Consider the following 18,317-nt stretch of genomic DNA (forward strand, 5'->3'; position numbering starts at 1 on the left):
AATAGGGGTATGTGGAACAACAGATTTTAGGCAAGAGAAAAACAAAGCTAAAGCACAGCATACTGGGAAAGGAAAGATCTTAGGCTAAAAAGCCCATAAAGAAATTTAGAGAAGACGTGACAGAAACAGATGAAGGGAATGTGGTCCAGTTAGGTATACTTGTCCTGTCCCTAGGGTTTTCAGGACTAGATCTCAAAATTTCTTGTCAATTAAATTTTTTGACAACTTCGTACACATATATAATGCATTCTAATTACTCTCACACTCCTCTGTTCTGTCTTACTTCCCTCCCCTTCCCTCATCAATGCCCCCTTCTTGCTGACACATTGAGTTTAACCAGGGCTGTCATGGGACACATGGATTTGTAGTTATCCACTGAAGTTTGGTGGGCTCAGGAGGACAGGTATAACTGAATACAATGATTTCCCCTCTCCCACAATCTATCAGCATCCACTAGTTCAGCTGGGAAGGGGAGGGTCCCTATCATGGCTAACTATTGACAGGGCCAGTTTTGTGCATGCCCAATTCTGGAAACAACAGTACCTGTGAGATCATGATTGCAAGTGCCCAAAAGAGAGCGTTTCTCAGCCATCTCCCTGCCCCTGGCTCCTAAGCTCTCTTGTCCTCTCTTTCAGGATGTGTCTTGAGCACTGTATCTAAAATTTTCTAAGGCATGTTCTAGAGGATGGAGGAGACTGGCCCTGCCTGTTTGGAAGCTGTTTGGAGCTGTGAGCAAGCCAGGCAGGGACAGAAAGGAGTGGAGCTGAGCAGGGCTAGAGAGCAGACAGGGTTATAACAGAGAAGAAAAGTTCCAGCAAACCCGCCAGGTTATATCCGCATGTGTCAGGCCTGCTCCTCCCTCTTCGTCCTCCTTTTCCCCGCCCCCAAGGTCGATCCAGCCTCACTTTGTTGACTCCATTAGGGGTGTGTGTGTGTGTGTGTGTGTGTGTGTGTGTGTGTGTGTGTGTGTGTGTGTGTGTTGAGACAGAGGTTTACTATGTGGCTCAGACTGATCTTGGATTCCTAATCCTCCTGACTCCACCTTCCAAGTGCTGGAACTGCAGCCAGGTCCACCATACCTGGCAAATCCACCAGTTTTGATTCAGCCCGCTCAGGTAACATGGTTATTTTTGCCAGTCTCAGCTGCACGCTCCCTCGGCCTTCATTGCAACGTCCACCCACCTCTCGGGCACACCCCCCCCCCCCCCCCCCCCGTTCCCTCCCGCTGCCATTCCTCTCCACGCTGTGCTGTTACTTAAGGTAGCCTGCTAACCTTCCTGGTTCTGTTTTGCATTAGGATCCCCAGAGTCGCACCAGGATGCTGGCACAGCAGGACAGTTTGCTCCTATTTGTGTCTGATCCAGTGTCCTCTGCTTGCTGGGGTTTGTTTTGCCGATGACCTGTGTGTATCCAAGCTCCTCCGTTTCTACTGTACTTTTTTCCAGCTTCCAAAATGGAAGTTGTCCATGGACTTTGTCTAATAAGCAAATAAATAGATAAATAAATAAAGTCTGGTTGCTTCAGGCAGCTTCTGAACTTTCCTTCGTTTATCTGAAGAAGAGGAACTCGGGTAAAGTGAAATGGGACTGAAAGCTGCCTGGGAAGACACTGCTTGCTTCAGCAGTGCCGATCTGTATGATCCCAGGCCTAGGCCTTCAGGAGAGAGTCACCAGAACAGGCAGGGATGGGCGCTACTCCTGGGGATCAAACTACCTTCAAAAAAGGCCACTGTGCTGAAAGCTTCCTGCTCTCAGCCTTGTTTCAGGGGTACCTGTTAAGGTAATTGTGTTGGTGAGTAAACTTCATCCCTTGCTCAGATGCACCAAGAGGGTACAGCTCCCAGCAGAGCTTTGGAGTGCCCTTTGCCAGTCTAGTGTTCCATCCCTGGCACTGCCCCGCCCCCTTTCCCCCATGACTCAATTAAATCTCCAAACAAGGACCAGGCGGTGGTGGTGCATGCCTCTAATGCCAGCACTCGGGAGGCAGAAGCAGGCAGATCTCTGTGAGTTTGAGGCCTGCCTGGTCTACAGAGTGAGTTCCAGGACAGCTAGGGCTGTAACATAGAGAAACCTGTCTTGAAAAACAAGAATGCCCAAACACATGAAAGTTGGGAAACACATTCAAACCACTCCTCTTTGCTCCGTCACCTCACAGCACCCAGTGTCCTCCTTCCTTCCTTCTCTCTTTTCTCAAACACTAGCCACCCTGTGCAGCTTGTCTTATACTGAACTCCTGGGAGGAAAGTCTACTTTATCTTTGCTTTAAAGAATTAATTTAAGTCAAGCATGGTGACACGTGCCTGCATTCCCAGAACTCAGAAGACAGAGGCAAGAGAACTGTCGTGTTTGAAGGCAGCCTAGACTACATAGTCGCTTCAAAGGTCAGCCTAGCCTATATAGCAGCACACTATCTCAGTAAATAGATACATGTGCTCATTTGTGTTCTAGTTTTACTTGTAGAAATTCACAGAAAACATAGTCCAAGCACCCTTTTAAAAATGCAGTGGGGGTGGGGGGGGGTGATATGACTTACCTGAGCTTGACAACCTGAGTTCAATGCCAGTGTCCCACATGGTGGAATGAATTTTCCTCAGATATCCACGTGTTTTTCATACACCATGTTCACCCATACACATATACACATACACACGCTAAATACATGACTACATATAATTTAACATGTTAAATGCCTAGGAAAAGTAGACATTTGCATTACTGTGTTTAATGTGTGATGTGTATCCTAATATGTATCTGTAAAATCTCACACAGAATATATGGAACTGTGTCTCTGAGATTAGAAAGAAAAGGGGTCTCAGAACTTGGTATGGTGGAACATGCTTGTAATATCAGCACTCTGGAGACTGAGTTGGGAGGATGGTAGATTCAATGACAACTTGAGCTACACAGTAAGTTTTAAGGCCCTGTCAAAAAAGAGGCGGGGAGGGGCCAGAGACAAGATCTCTCAGATTTCAATCAGCTCTTCCTCTGCTTCCCTTTGCCTCACTGTATTCAAGGAAAGTGGTCTGTGGGTGTACTAAACAGTTGTTAGACACTTAGGGAGCACCATGTGCCGATCCTCGGTGCTCCCGTTCCAGCCTCTGTATGTCACACCCTGACTGACTGACGAGGAGGGTTGTAACCAACAAAGTTATCTTATTTTTACAGGAACAACAGCGTCGAAAAAGAACCAAGCTAATTGGCTGTGGTAGCATACATCTGTAATCCCAGCACTTGAGAGGGTAGCATCCATCCATCCACCCAGCACTTGGAAGGCGGAGGCAGGAGAATCACGAGTTCAACGACATCCAGAGCTACAGTTTAAAATCCAGCCTGAGCTGTATGAGACCTCGTCTCAAAACAAAACAAAAGCATAATTTGGACCAGAATCCTGTTCCATACTATCTTGAACATTGTTATAAATGTGCCTACACGCTCACCCTTAAAAGATTCAGGCTTTCACTAGAATTTAGCCCTGGAGCCCTGCTCTCAAATCTGGATGCATACGGAGTTCCTTCAGGGAATGATGGCGCCTTAAAGACGCAGTCATCAGCCAGGGTGACATAGAGCGTCTGTCAACAACAGTAATACTAAATTTAAAAATCCTCTCATCAGGTGGCATTCCCAGACATTCTGATTTAATTGGTCAGGGGAGAATTGTTATCCTAAAGGGTTGCCAAATGTATCACCTACGAGCTTTCCCTAATTTCTGCTAATGCTGCTAATGCTTTCTCTAAGAATTCCAGAAATACTATATTTTATTTAAGTCATGGTTCTCACAATCATGTGGAGGGCCTGTTAGCCACATAATGTAGAGCGTTATCCTCTAAACTTGTTTGAAACCCACAAGTCAGGATTATATGTGTTTATGGCGTACAAAATGTTCTGATATGCGAAACATTGTGAAAAAGCTGAGTGAAGTTACAAACCATACCTGTTGCCTCACATACTTTTGTAAAATTTCTCAGCAATTGTCAAGTATGTGACACATTGTTACTAACCATATTCTAAACAGCAAAATTTCAGATTCAGTCGGTCTGGGTAGGGCTGAGCGCCTGTGTCTACCTGGATATGGAGAGCTGGACGTTTTACTCACAGTGTAAGGGATTAAACAGTGTTTCGTCAATGGAATTTAAACACTAGAAGCTGTCCCAAAATAAGGAAAGAAAGAAGAAAGAAAAAAGGAATGTCTAGACAAAACATGATGATCCGAGCCTGTGAGCCCAGCACTCCGGAAGCTGAGGCCTGTTTGGACTACATAATGAGACTCTTAAATCTCAAAAACTAAAACCAAGGGTGGCGGTGGAGCGGGGTGGAACAGTTTCTAAAGCCCACAGAGCCAGAACGACTTGTCTGCGGTCCTTCGGGCAGTTAGCTGACTGGACCTAAAGCTGTCTGAAAGCCGAGCTCCGGGTCCTTCGACTTCCAGTGAGATTCCAGGGACGTCGTCCCCACGGCTGAGACTGACAGTCTAGAAATAGGTTGCCCCCGTCTTGAGTTGCGTTTGGAAAATCCGCTGTTGTCAAGGATTGCTATAAGGTACTTCGGGTGGGTTTAGGAGAGAAACGGTTTCTGGTTTTTGGTTTTGGTTTTGTCTCGGAGAAGCTTTTGCCTTTAGCCAGTGCCCGCAGCGGTGCGCAGGTCGGACTCTCAGGCTCTGGGTGTGCCCGCGGGGAGATCGCCTGCCCGAGCGCCTGGAGGAGCAAGTGTGCCGGCAGTGGCAGGCGGGTGAGCACCGACCGGCTTCCCGCGGAGGACCCGGGGCAGGCCAGGCTGCAGCCGGGCCCGCGCTCCGCACCGGCCAGGCGACGGAGGGTTCCGACCTGCTAATCTTTGTAGCGGCCGGAGGGAGCTCACCTAGCTACAGCGAGTACAGTCTATAGCTGAAACAGTTTCAAGCCTCGAGTGCAGAAAGGCCGACTGACAAATAGCATTTTTAAAAAGATAGAGCTATAAGCTGAGCAGTGTTTCCAAGCGGGTCAGGATGGCCGAGCGGTCTAAGGCGCTGCGTTCAGGTCGCAGTCTCCCCTGGAGGCGTGGGTTCGAATCCCACTCCTGACAACCTGTTACTTTATTTTCCAAATTTCTTCATCGTTCATTCACTTAGGTACTGTGTTTCCTTTTCTTTCTTTAGTTAACATTTTATTTTTTTTCTTAGTCTATCTTTACAGTAGAAGCACTGTGCATTTACAAGATAGCTTGAAAACTAGTTATTTTAGTATTTTCTATGTCTCTATTCACAAGAAAATTTAAATGAATGTTAATTCTTAATTCATGACTCGTTATCATCACTGATGTCTGCACTCTTACTGCCTAAGTCATCTCACTGGTCTGATTTTTTTTTGGGGGGGTGAGGTTTCTTGTTTTGTATTTGTTATAATTACATATACACTTATACTAAGATCCTCTGAAGATACAGAACTGGTATGTATGTGTCTGTCTGTCTGCCAGTCTATCTGTCTGTCTGTCCATCCGTCCGTCCATCCATCCATCAATCTACCTACCTATCATCTATACCTATCAACATCTACTGGGATACAAGAAGACAGATAGAGAAAGGCAAATACACAGAGATTTATCATAAAGGCATGGCTCACAGCTATTGAGGCTGAGAAGTATCATGATCTGCTGTTTGTAAGCTAGAAACAAGGAAGGCAGGTGGCATGGTTCAGTCCAGGTATGAAGGACTGAAAATCTAGAGAGCAGAGGCTGTAGTCAGTCAGATCATGTAGCTCCCCACCCTCACCACACCTCACTATCCCCTCACTCAGCCTAAGGCTGAATCAAGTCCAACCACACTAGGGAGGGCAATCTACTGAGTTCAGTCACAGAAGTCCCAGAACACTGGAGACCCCATGGCTGCTCCAACTGACATTTAAAATTAACCATCACGTGGTTGATGGTCAGGCATGAGCTGGTCTCTACAGATGCAAGTTAACAGGACATGTTCAGCCCCAGCCCTGAGAAGCAAACAAATTTGTAATAAATTGGTACAAAGACAGGAACTGGGCATGGTGGTGTACACCTGTAAGTTCCCCAGAGGCGAAGGCGGGAAGATCAGAGGTTCAAGGTCATCCTCAGCCAGTCTGAGATACAGAAGACCTTGCACATCACTCAGGAGGCTGAGGCAATCCAGTTGTTACTAGATACAATCGCCAGTCAAAGTTAAACAAAATATTGAAAAGAACCTCTAAGAAAAGAATTTTATTTGGGATATTTGGAAATAAAGACTGTTCTAGTTAGCTTTCTGTTGCTCCGATAAAATGCTGACCAAAAACAACCTGGGAAGGAAAGGGTTTATTTCAGTTTACTGATTACATACAATTTATCATCAAGGGAAGTCAGTGCCGACTTTCTGCCGGAGACAGAAACTGAAGCAGAGACCATGGAGGAGCGATGCTTACTGCCTTGGTCCCCAAAACATCTACCCAGGGGTGGCACTGCCCACAATATGACGGGCACTCCCACATCATCATTAATTAATCATGCCCACAAGCTAGTCTGCTGGAGGCAATTCTTCAGTTGAGGTTCCTAGTGTCTGTCAAATTGGCAAAAACTAATCATCACAAAGACTAAATGTAAAACATGATATACACGAACAGGCCAGGGTAGCTTTTGGTAAATCTGAGAATAGAGAAAACGTTGGCAGTTCTCTTAGGACAGAGAAATCCATATACATTGTTACGACAGAAAGTTCATTGGCAGTGTGCAAACTGAAGTTCCCTCAGAAAAGGTCCCATGCTTGTGTTGAAGATTGTGATTAGTCGTCTGTGGTTTGGGGAGTTGGCATGTTAAAGATCAAGTAACAAAATGAGCGTGGGCTATCTTTAGTACCCTTAATAACCATTTATCAACCACTTTCTGTACTGACCAGTGAATGCATTAAATTAGGAGAGCATTAGCTTTCATCAACCCAAAAGCTAAGAATGACATCAGACGACATTTGAAATCTATGGCAGAGATTCCCCCCATTTTGCTGTAATCGGCTTCCCTGATGCCCACTAAGGTCTCTGTGGTAAGGACATTGGTTAATGACTTTTGCTACCACTGTCTGGTGACTATAAAATGTTCATGTCCACTTTCACAAAATTCAGGGAAACCTGAGTCCATGCTCCAAGGTCATGGTTACTCACATTCTGCTCAGAATAAACTACCTTGTACTTCCTTTGGAGCAAGAGCTGTGCTTATATCAAGTCCTGGTGGGAACTCACCCTGCTGTGGTGAGCTCCTGGCGTCAGTAACTAGGTAAAGCTTTAAGATCAGAACTGGCAGGCAGTTAGTTCTATTGGCAATTAGTGAGGGCGTGGGGAGCCAAATATAGTCTTAAGTAAAGTCAGGTTGTTTGGATGAGCTGGCCAAGTGGGGCGGCCCCTGGAAAAACATTTTGTGATCTTAACATCCCACGCCTCTGAGCTTTGTATTAGACCTGCTGTATAAAAATGGTACCCAAGCGCTCAGTTTCCGCCGCACTCAGCCTGGGGTACCTGAATGCTGTTTGTGCAGTCTGCCTAGGGCAGATGAGGCAGGTTTGGTGAGAGGAGGAGACCGCGGTATGTTGTAACTGGAGGGTAGCCTTTACTCTGAGGATGGAGAAAAGGAGTTTGTGGGCAGAGAGAAAAATCTGACAAATCAGAGAACTTGCCTTCTCGCAGCCGTTACTGCTTATAACACAGTGGGGGTCAGGAAGTGTAACTACCTCCTCAGCTGTCCCTCAGAGCGTCAGGATGCTCTGTTCCCACAAAACCAACAAAGCCAAGCATATGGAATTTCTGTGCCAAATGCTGGGAGCTGGATCTTGGGAAGCGAGTAAGGGGTTGGCGCTACTCAGTGAACTCCTCTTTCCCTGGTCTGGTGAGAACGCTCAGCTAACAGTAAAAGTACATTTCTTTCTTTCTTTTTTTCAGGCTTCTCAATTTCTTCATACTGCAAAATTTGGGGGAAGGCTCCCCACTCCTACATCTTCTTCATGTCTCCATGTTTCAGAGTGTCACTCACTCTGCTGACAAGTGACCATAGAGATGTTTTCCTGGACAGGTTTTCAGATGTTCCTTTCCAATAAGCTCTGGTCACAATACAGATTTGAAATGAATCATGGCTTATTTATATATGGTTGTCAGAGGTGCTATGGGGCTTTCCACAACAGATTTATCAATCATTTCAAAACCAGTTTAAAAAAAAAATAAACAAATTAAAAAAAAAAAAAAACATTTCGGGGAGACTGTGAGAGTACACCCATTCAAGATTCCGGAGAAAGAAAATAGAATAGCCAGAGGTCCTGTAGTTCTTGTTTTCTGTCTGCTTCCCCTGATAATTTTTTATGTTTGCTTGGGGAGTTGGGGGCACGACGACACTACTAAGAAATGCATAAATTTGTCCTTAAAGAAACAACCTTAGCTTTTGCTATTATTGAAATTTTTTTTTTTTTTTTTTGTAAATTAGAATCCACTTCCCAATCTGCATAAATACTTCCGTGGAGGGCGTGCAGTGCATGAAGATGACTTTGATGTTACACATAAACGGACCAGAGTTTCACCGAACATCGGAAAAACCACAAAAAGGCCCCGCTGGGATTCGAACCCAGGATCTCCTGTTTACTAGACAGGCGCTTTAACCAGCTAAGCCACGGAGCCAGCACGCGTCCTGGGCTTCAAATCAACAAAGAAAAGGAATGAACCTTGCTTTTGTTGTATGTTTTCACCCGCTTTTTATTGAAGATGGCCCAGGCAGTTCCTCAAATCTTAAAAATGGTCTCGGCTACACGTCTAAAACGTAAGAAACTGCTCAGCTGCGAGAAGACTGAGTCCTGGTCCGGGTGGGTTGAGAGAAGTACGGGTGCAGGCTGGATGCGCAAGAAGGAAGCTATCTCGAAGGGTAACACCTCTGCAGCTCATCAACACGCTGATAAAAGTATCACCGAGGCACTAAGGAAAAGCGAGTAGGCGGGGCGCTCAAAACGTACGTATTACGTACGTGTGTGTGTGTGTGTGTGTGTGTGTGTGTGTGTGTGTGTGTGTGTGTGGTGTGGTGTGTGTGTGTGTGTGTGTTAGTGTTACACTTATGCTCCCAACCCCCAAACGGTCCATGCAGCAAGCAAGCTTTTTTTATTTTATGATTTGTAAGTTAAACTGAAATTTAAGATTTTGATCATTCTTTAAGTGTCCCCACCTTCCCCCGCCCCCCCCCCCCCCCCCCGCCCTGTAAATTTAGGTTTCATCTACCTCCTTCTTGGTTCTAAAATTGACGAAAAGAATTCCAGACACAAGTCTTAAAATTTTAAGACTTCGTATCAACAGTCCATTCTTGGAAAGGCATAAAGGAGAGGCCCGTGTTCAACAGCTCTGGAGGGGAAAGCCTTATGTTTGTCTAAAGGGTCTGATTTGATAAAAGGTCGAGGAAAGAGCATTTGCAACTTTTCTGTATTGTCCCCAGAGCTGTGTATTTGTGCCCGCTTCCAACCTGTTCAGTTCTCTGTTCGAATAAACCCATCTTTGAAGCGTAATTCAAACAAAAGAAAACAGTTTACAAACGGCTGTCATCGTTGTGAAAGTAACTTCACAAATGAAACCTGCAGTTACAGTTGGTTGGGTTTCGTAAGACCTATTGTCCCAGAGATGATGCTAAATCCAACATTTCAACAGTTCTAAACTTGATAGTTGAAGGATTTGTCACACTGTAAGACAGCCAGCCATTGGATGACAAAGATGGGGGGCAGTGAAGGTCGGTGAGTACTAGGGTTCTTATTTTCATTAGAAGATTCATGAACTACAAACTCTGTGATCTATGGACTTGAAGAAATAAGCTTCTGTTTCTTTCACATCTGAGAGTGGAGACAGGAGAGAGCTCTGTGTCACATGCTGCTCACATTGAAGAAAAGAAGAGAGGCAGACAGCAGTTTTTCTTATGCTTTGGAGCAAAACCAGAGGACAGTCCATTGAGACACAGAGGGTACCAGTTCATCACAGCGTCAGCTTGGCCAGGCTGCAATGCCCAGTTATGTATTTAAACACTGATGTTGCTGGACATGGTGGGTTCACTTAGAGCCCAGGCTACTCAGCAGACAACCTGCAGAAGTTTTAATCCTATCAATCATGTAAGGCAGTTAACAATGTATTCTTCTGCATTTGGTTTCTCTGCCTAATACAGTCACTGATTGAAAGCTGTGGACATGGTTCAGTAAATTGAGACAGCCAGGAAAGGCCTTGATATTTTGCAAAATGAAGGGAGTTTTTATAGATTAAAAACAAAAGGACAGGGCATGTGGACAGAGCACCCAGCCTTCTGGGTTAAAGCTATTCTGGACACACTTGATAGCTTTCAGAGATGCCCCAGGATCTAGACCCATCCCTGTGTGTGATGGGATTAAACAGGACCTGGAGGCACAGGACTTTGCTTCATTACTGAAAATCCAAGCACACAAATGTATATACGTTGGTTGATTGGTTGGAGAGAGAGTCTCCGATAGAAAAATGTTTGAAGCTTGCTTGCTAAGGCAGGATCAAAAGAGGACCTTAATTAAACCTGACCCTCCTACCTCCACCTCCTCAATGCTGGAAGTGTGACCGTGTGCTCCTGTGACTTTGTGTTGGTGACATACTTCAACATAATTGGTTTCTTTTCAAAATCTTTTTTTCCTTTATATATAATAGCATCATTTTGAGATGGAGTGACCCGTCCCGCAGGCCAGGTTATTGGGTGAGACCCGAGGAGGCACCCCCTGAAAGATCAATGGGGGCGAGAGAGAAAGGAGACCAGGCGCATAAAGAAAGACAAAGTCAGTCTGAGTCGCGTCAAGGTCTCGTTTATTGCAAGGGGAGGCAGGCTTATATATATGCTGGTAGCTAGAAGTAGAAGATAGGGGCATGCAAAATCACTAGGAGGAAGTTAGGATAGGGTGGGGGTTAGGGTAAGGTCTCTTTGTTCCAGGGCTTGAGCAACAGACCATCATGTTCCAGGAAGTTAATCTAAAAGTACATACTGCATTTTTGTTGAGAAACGGTTGCTATTGAAACTGTTAACAGAAGATTAGGTAAACAGCTTTTTCCCATGAGAATCAGTTAGGCTACTTGGCTCCCGACAATTCCCCCTTCTTTCTATAAAATGGCCAAAGCAGGTTTTGGTCATTAATCCAGAGGGCCCTTGTCTTAGGCTGTATGGGGTGCGTCCTGTGTCTGGCAACGTGCCATGTTGAGCCGGTCTCTGGCGACCTCTGTACGTTGTGCTCCCAGCACAGGCCCCATACTATTCCCGTCATTGAGTACCATCTAGCTTTTAGTTGTAAGGGGTTTTAGGTTCGTAGGATGCTAAACCTGAGCCTTTCACCTGTTTCGATAGTTTGATCTCGAGTTTCTATCTGATGGTAGTGTACTGAAATGGTTTTTGATAGGGCCGAATCGATCTGATTTTTGATGAATTGTGTTAGTCGTTGAAAAGCCCAAGGACCAAAGGTGAGGAGGAGAAGGAAAATGATCAAGGGGGCCAAGAGGGTGGAGATCAGAGTAGAAAGCCAAGGGGATCCCTTTAGCCAGCCCTCAAACCAATTGTTTTGATTTTCAAAATCATGTTTTCTTAAAATCACGTTTTCTTTGTGCCAATTTTTCTCTTAGTTTATCCATTGATTCTCTGACTACCCCAGTGTGATTGGCATAAAAGCAGCATTCTTCCTTCAAGGCTGCACATAATCCCCCTTCCTTTAAATATGTAAATCCAGACCTCTTCTGTTTTGTAACACAACCTCAGAGAGCGAGGTTAAAGACTTCTCCAGAGCAGAAATGGATCTTTCTATGGTCTCTAGGTCAGTAGTCATAGCCATTTGTAACTGCATAAGGTGGTTGCTCTGCATGAAGGCAGTAGTTCCTGTACCAATTCCTGTAGCGATGCCCCCAATACCTAACAAGAGGGCAATTGTCATAGACACAGGTTCTCGAGTGTATCTGCCTCTCTGCTCGAAGAATCCCATCACTGAGCTCTCTTGATGATAAGTGACATGAGGCCATAACTGGACCATCACACAAAATTCATGGGAATCATTAAATATCTGAGCAGATATGCAAGGGGTCAATCCTGTGTTGCAGGCCCAGTGGGACCCGTTGGGTGCTTCAAGATAATAGCTCCCTTTATAGGGTGTCAACGTTTGTTTTCAGAGGTGGCTATGGGTCGATGGAATCTTGCCCAAACGGGAACCTCGTCCGGAGACCTCAGGGAGTGTTAGCTTATGTGGCTTAGTCTGACACCTATTGCTGGGGAAGTGAGGTTATTGGCAGTAGACTGAAAGGCGATTCCTTCATAATAAGGGGGACTGGAGGTAAGGCAGAGCCAGCAACCCAAGGTTTGGTTTGGATCTGTGGCATTTAGGGCCAGATAAGCTCCCTGGACCAAATTCAACAATCTATCTCCTGTTCCCCCAAAAGGAGTAAGGAGAGTGCTGTTACTGGAGTCTACGATGGTAGTCACGGTGCTTGTATGGTTGGGAAAGGGACAAGGATGAGGTGAGGGGGGGAGGAGGAGGAGGTGATGGCACCTTTTCGTGATGGGAGGGAACCTTTTGGTCAAAAAGAACTAAGTTGGGCCCTACTGACTTTGGGTACAGGTTTTCTATTGTTAGCAAGATCTTGAAAATGACTCCTTTATCTGTGCCATCGAGATACCAGCGGAGTCCCCATGTTTTTCCCGAGGGCCATTCCCGATTCGCCCTACCCTGAGGAGTGAAGGTTATGTTTAAAGGTAATGGCAGCCCGTGATTATGGGCTTTCCAAGTATGGGAGCTAAAGCAAAAATGTCTATTCGTGCTAGGCTTACTGTATCCCCTTGTAACTGAAATAAGGTCCCAAGATGAGGTTGGTTTCCAGTAAGCTGCCCCTGTGGTTTCAAAACCCCATTGAGCACAAAAGAAGGTCTCGAATCCCCCACATCTGGTAGCCGTGACTCAGCTTCTGCCATCCTTAGGACAGACATAAAAGTCAGATTGTGCTAACCTACAACGAGCTGTAGGACTAACACAGCCTGGGGCGGTCATCACGGCAGGGTTATTATCATGGAATGTCCCACAAGGGCTTGACCAAGTGGTTTTAGGACTGCGAGGAAATTGATGGCAGTTTGGAATTGTTTGACCTCCCATACCATTTAACTGGTGTTGGTCGATAGTAGGTATATCCCAAGAATCCAATCCTGCAGCCAGCTGACAGAAGTCGGGAGTGAGTGATGGCCACCAGGAATAAGGAGCGTGGTTTGCAGTAACCCTCCAGACCTCCTCCCCCGTTTCTGTGAAAACTCGCCAGGTAAGCTTTTTAATGGCATGGGGGCTTTCCTCGGAAATGCAGGAGAGGGGAAAGGGGAAGAGTAGTAAGCAAACGATGAAGCAGGAGTTGGTCTCCCGAGGCCCGCGACGAACAGGTCCTGCCAATGAGATGTCCATGGCTCCCTTTATTTTCAAAGCCGGAGGCACTTCTGAAAGAAAAAGAGAGAATTTTTGTCTCAGGGTTGTATCCTGGACATAACAGTTATTTTTCCCTTAGTCTAGGGAGGCAATCTGTGTAGAGTAAGGCCTAATCAGTCTTTCTGGTAGCCAACGAGCCCCATTTTCCTTGGAGTCATAGATACATGCAGACCCCTTTCCCCAGATTATAACTGGATCAGGGCCGCCCCATTTTCTGGTTATTGGATCTTTCCAAAGGGCCTGCGCATATCCTTGTTTGGTTTCTGGGTGCCAGTGTCGCTCAGCCGCAGATTTTCCGAAAACATCCAATGTCAGAAAATTTAATACAAATAGGGCGTGAGAAAGCAGAGCTTTGTGGTTTCCCTTAAGGGGAAATAGTGTCTCTTCTGAGCTGAGTTTATTAAGAGTATTTTTTAAAGATTGGTGAGCTCTCTCCACGTTACCCTGGCCTTGAGGGTTATAGGATATTCCAGTGATGTGTTTAATTCCTAATTGTAAACAAAATTGTCTAAATTTGCTACTAGTATATCCCTGACTTATCAGTTTTAATACATTTCGGCTGACCCAGCACTGTGAAGACATGTAACATATGATTGATAACATCTTTGGTGGCTTCTCCACTATGAGCAGAGGCACAAATAAATCCACTGAAGGTATCTACAGTAACATGTATGAACTTTAATTTGCCAAAAGAAGGAACATGGGTGACATCCATCTGCCATATTTGTCCAGGTATAAGCCCTCTGGGGTTTACTCCATAAACCTCCATAAGGAGGTTCGGGTAAGAGCATCAGGCAATTTTTACAGCTTTTTACAATTTCCCTAGCCTGTTCTCTAGTGATTGAGAAACTTAGTCTCAAAGTTTGAGCATTGAGGTGATGAAGGCGGCGCGCCTCACGAGCGGCTGCTACCTGATCATGTTCCAAGTGAGAAATCAAGATAGAACGTGTAGCAGAATCGGCAAGTTCATTTCCCTGAGCTAGGGGTCCAGGTAGGCCTGTGTGGGCACGAATATGGCCAACATAAAAGGGTAGCGACCTCTGTCGGATTAATTTTTGTAATTCAGAAAACATTTGGAAGGTGGTAGCAATGGGTTGAATTATTGGGACCATTTTCAAAGCCTGTAAAGCCCCTATCACATATCCACTGTCTGAATACAAATTAAAGGAGCGATCTTTAAAAATTTTAAAGACAGCGAGGGCAGCATATAGCTCCACCAGCTGAGCTGACTTGAAAGGGGTTGTCATAACGTTCTTTTGGCCATTGAGGACATAAGCAACTTTACCATTACTTGACCCATCTATGAAAAGCACAGGGGAGTCCGGGATGGGCTCCATTCGGGTATTTTTAAGAAAAACAAAGGAAGTAAGGGAGAAGAATTGTAGGAGTTTGTTACTGGGCATCTGTGTGTCAAGTTTTCCTTCATAGGTGCAGACAAGGATGGCCCAGTCAGGACTACGGGTGCATAACCATTCAACTTGCTCTTTATCATATGGCATAACAATAATATCAGGGTCATGCCCAAAGTATCGAGTGGAGGCTTTTATTCCTAACATTATCAATTGGCAAACCAGGAAAGGGTAGGTGGGAAGGATTTTTCTTTTAGTAACAGGAAGATGTACCCACAGTAAGGGTACGGTTCTTGCCAAAGCAGGCCTGTAGGGGCAAAATCTGTAGAAAAAATGATCAAATACAATGGGAGGGTCGGGTCAAAATATCCCGTGTGTTGTTGAGTGATGGCCCTTTCAACCTTTTGTAATACCCTCTCTGCTTCCACCGTAAGGTATCTAGGGGACTGAGGGTCGGAATCTCCTTTGAGGATATCTTCGAGGGGGTGTACCTCTCCCTTGGTTATTTTTAAATAGGGTCGCAGCCAATTGATATCCCCTAAAAGCTTTTGAAAATCATTGAGACAACGAAGTGTATCTTTTCTAATCTGGATTTTCTGTGTATAGAGGAGGTCCGGGTGTAACTCAAACCCTAAAAACAGGAAGGGGTATTGGGTTTGTATCTTCTCTGGAGCTATATGAAATCCTCGGTCCTGAAGAACGGTAATTATCTTTTGAGCTACATTTTGCGTTTTTTTCTTCAGATTTCCCTGCTATTAACAAATCATCCATATAATGTATAATGTATAATGTAAACTTCGGGGTACTGGACCCTCACTGGATCGATAGACATACTTTTGACACAGCGTAGGGGAATTGGCCATTCCTTGGGGCAATACTTTCCATTGAAATCGAGGGTTAGGCCCAACATGATTCACAACAGGTACAGAAAAGGCAAAGCGTTTGCAATCCAGAGGATGCAGGGGGAGAGAGAAAAAACAATCTTTGATATCTATGACTATCTTAAAATATTTTGGGGGGATGGCCACAGGAGATGGCAACTCGGGCTGTAATGCTCCCATGGGGACCATGGTTTTGTTTACTTCCCTAAGATCCTGCAATAACCTCCATTTTCCAGTCTTTTTCTTTATCACAAAAATAGGAGTGTTCCATGGAGATGTGGAAGGTTCAAGATGCCCTTGTTCTAATTGTTCCTGCACCAACTGAAGGGCAGCCCGTACCTTTTCCTGAGGCATGGACCACTGGTCTATCCAAACCGGGTCGTCTGACTTCCAACTTATTTTATCGGCTTGGTGTGCAGGAGGAACAGTGGTCCTTAGGAAAAAAGGTCTGTCCCCAGTCCCCTTTTATCCAGCTTAGGGGTGGGCATGATGGGCTGAGTTCATCCTTGTTCAAACTTCCCCAACCCTTTACCAGGCAGAAAGCCTGTCTTTAGCATCATTTGGGTCACTTTATCATTGGGACTCATCATAATGACCCCCATCTGTGTCAAAATGTCTCTTCCCCACAGGTTGGTCGGCAACCCCTCAACTATGAAGGGCCTTACTGTTCCAGTATTTCCCTCGGGGGTCTTTCCATTTTAAGAATTTAGAGCTTTGTAGCGTATTTTGGATTTGGCCTATTCCCTTTAAATGTGTGGCAGTGGGTTCCAGTGGCCATGAATCAGACCAGTATTTTTTTTGCTATAATGGTGGCATCAGCGCCCGTATCAAGGATACCCGAAAATTGTTTCCCCTCCAAGGAGAGGTTGAGTATAGGCCGGCCCTCCGTTAATTGTTGTATCCAAAATATATCTGAAGATCCTGGTGTTGAGTGACCACGAGTTGGACCCTTATGGGGAAATCGTCCAACCATCGGGAGAGGAAGGGCCTGTGCGATGCGGTGGCCTGCGGGGATGGTGATAGGACCCAGAGAGGCCATGGCCAGGCATTGTATTTCTCTTTGATAATCAGCATCTACTATGGAGGGAACAATGGAGAGCCCTTGTAGTGAGCTGGAGGCTCGGCCTATAATTAGGAAGAACATACCAGGCGGGGGAGGGCCAAGGACCCCGGTTTCTGTAATCACCGTGCCCTCTTCCGGGGTTACGGGGTGGTGGGGGAACAGAGGTCCAATCCTGCGCTTCCTGGTGTGGCTCGGGATAGGCCTGAGGAAGCTGAGCCAAGGCTGTCTGGGGCAGCGGGGTCCCGTGTTCCCGATTGTTGCTGAAGGGGTTGTTGGGGGTTACACGGGGTTGTGACGGATGGGTGGGGCCCCGAAACGGGGCCCGCATCCCGTTTCCCGAGACCGCAGACAGTGGCTGGCCATTCATATCAGTTTTGGAGCGGCAGTCCTTGGCCCAATGTCGCCCCCTTTTGCATCAAGGGCAGAGCCCTGGGGGTGGATTGTTTAGATTATTATTAAAAGAGGATCCTTCACCTTGGGTGCCAGGGCACTCTCTGGCGAAACGTCCTGGGCACCTGCATTTGAAACAGTTCTTGACTCCATAATTTGGTAAATATTTGGGGTCGGGGGCATCAGGGCACACTGTGACATGTTCCATTTTCCTCCCTTGTATTTTTTCTCCTCCATATCCATCACAGTTTTATTTAGAGCTTTACTGTCTGTGTCAGAACTGTCGTGTTATTTTTTAGAGGGCACGGGAGGATCCGTTTTCTTCGCTATTTTATCTCCTGTGCATCCAGCAGTGTTGGTTGAATGAATGCGAGTGTGAATAGAAAAGCGACATGGGGACACCTCTCACTACCTTTTTTCTGGGGGTAGGAGGGTGGGATGAGTAGGTGGGGCAGAAACAAACCTAGGAGGGAGTAAAGATAATGATCTTTCCTAAACTAAACCTAAACCAGGAGGGCAGGGCAATGGTAAGCATGGAGAACATCGTAACTAGTTCTCTGCCCCACCCAAGAACTTACGTGTGCGGGGCCAGTGGCGCAATGGATAACGCGTCTGACTACGGATCAGAAGATTCCAGGTTCGACTCCTGGCTGGCTCGGAATGCGCTGAGTTTTTTCTTGGCCTCTCGGAAATTTAATGAAGAAAATCCATACACGTCTGGGGTTGTCTGTAACAAAGCAAAATAAGAAACAAGACCACACTGAGGTCATCATTTTTCATTGTTTTTCTTTTGGAGTTTTTTTCACCCTGTAACCCAGTCTGTTGGAATTCGCAGCAAGCCCCCTCCCTTACAGCTCATCGTTTCTTTGTAGACCAAATTCCGCGTCCGACCATGCGGTGATCTCCTGGCCGGGCTGCCTCGCTAGTCCATTTTGGCTGTAGGATGATTTTTAAGCAACCTCTTAAGCCATTAAAATCTGTTCAGAGCAGTTAATTTTAATAACAAGGGTAATTTGGAGAGATTATTGAAGCTTCTGTTTAATTCTTTCCTATTCAGTCGTTCGTAGAATAGAATTTGGTTTCAGGTCCGGGTTACGAGACGCGATCTTTGTGTTTCTCCAGGTTTCTCGGATTTAAACACGCGGGACACCTTCACAAATCGTCATCAGACTCAGCCTCAGAGGCGAATCACACCGAGAGAACTCC

At 45.7% G+C, this 18,317-nt stretch overlaps 1 long non-coding RNA gene and 3 other non-coding genes across 4 annotated transcripts; 2 read left to right on the plus strand and 2 right to left on the minus strand.

The window, feature by feature from the left end:
• Window positions 1-4,974: 4,974 nt before the first annotated feature.
• Window positions 4,975-5,057, plus strand: Trnal-cag (transfer RNA leucine (anticodon CAG)). The gene has a single exon. It is a non-coding gene; the product is annotated as a tRNA-Leu (tRNA).
• Window positions 5,058-8,552: 3,495 nt separating this feature from the next.
• On the minus strand, window positions 8,553-8,626 carry Trnat-agu (transfer RNA threonine (anticodon AGU)). Its single transcript has one exon. It is a non-coding gene; the product is annotated as a tRNA-Thr (tRNA).
• A 4,697-nt stretch (window positions 8,627-13,323) lies between these two features.
• Window positions 13,324-18,242, minus strand: LOC128103132 (uncharacterized). Its single transcript, XR_008215635.1, has 3 exons — window positions 17,964-18,242; window positions 17,690-17,838; window positions 13,324-13,439 (listed from the first exon to the last, which is right to left on the minus strand). It is a non-coding gene; the product is annotated as an uncharacterized LOC128103132 (long non-coding RNA).
• Trnar-acg (transfer RNA arginine (anticodon ACG)) lies at window positions 17,697-17,769 on the plus strand. Its single transcript has one exon. It is a non-coding gene; the product is annotated as a tRNA-Arg (tRNA).
• Window positions 18,243-18,317: the final 75 nt, after the last annotated feature.

Source organism: Peromyscus californicus, unplaced genomic scaffold, assembly GCF_007827085.1.
Source record: "Peromyscus californicus insignis strain IS unplaced genomic scaffold, ASM782708v3 Scaffold_8__1_contigs__length_139910024, whole genome shotgun sequence".
In the NCBI taxonomy this organism is placed as follows: domain Eukaryota; kingdom Metazoa; phylum Chordata; class Mammalia; order Rodentia; family Cricetidae; genus Peromyscus; species Peromyscus californicus.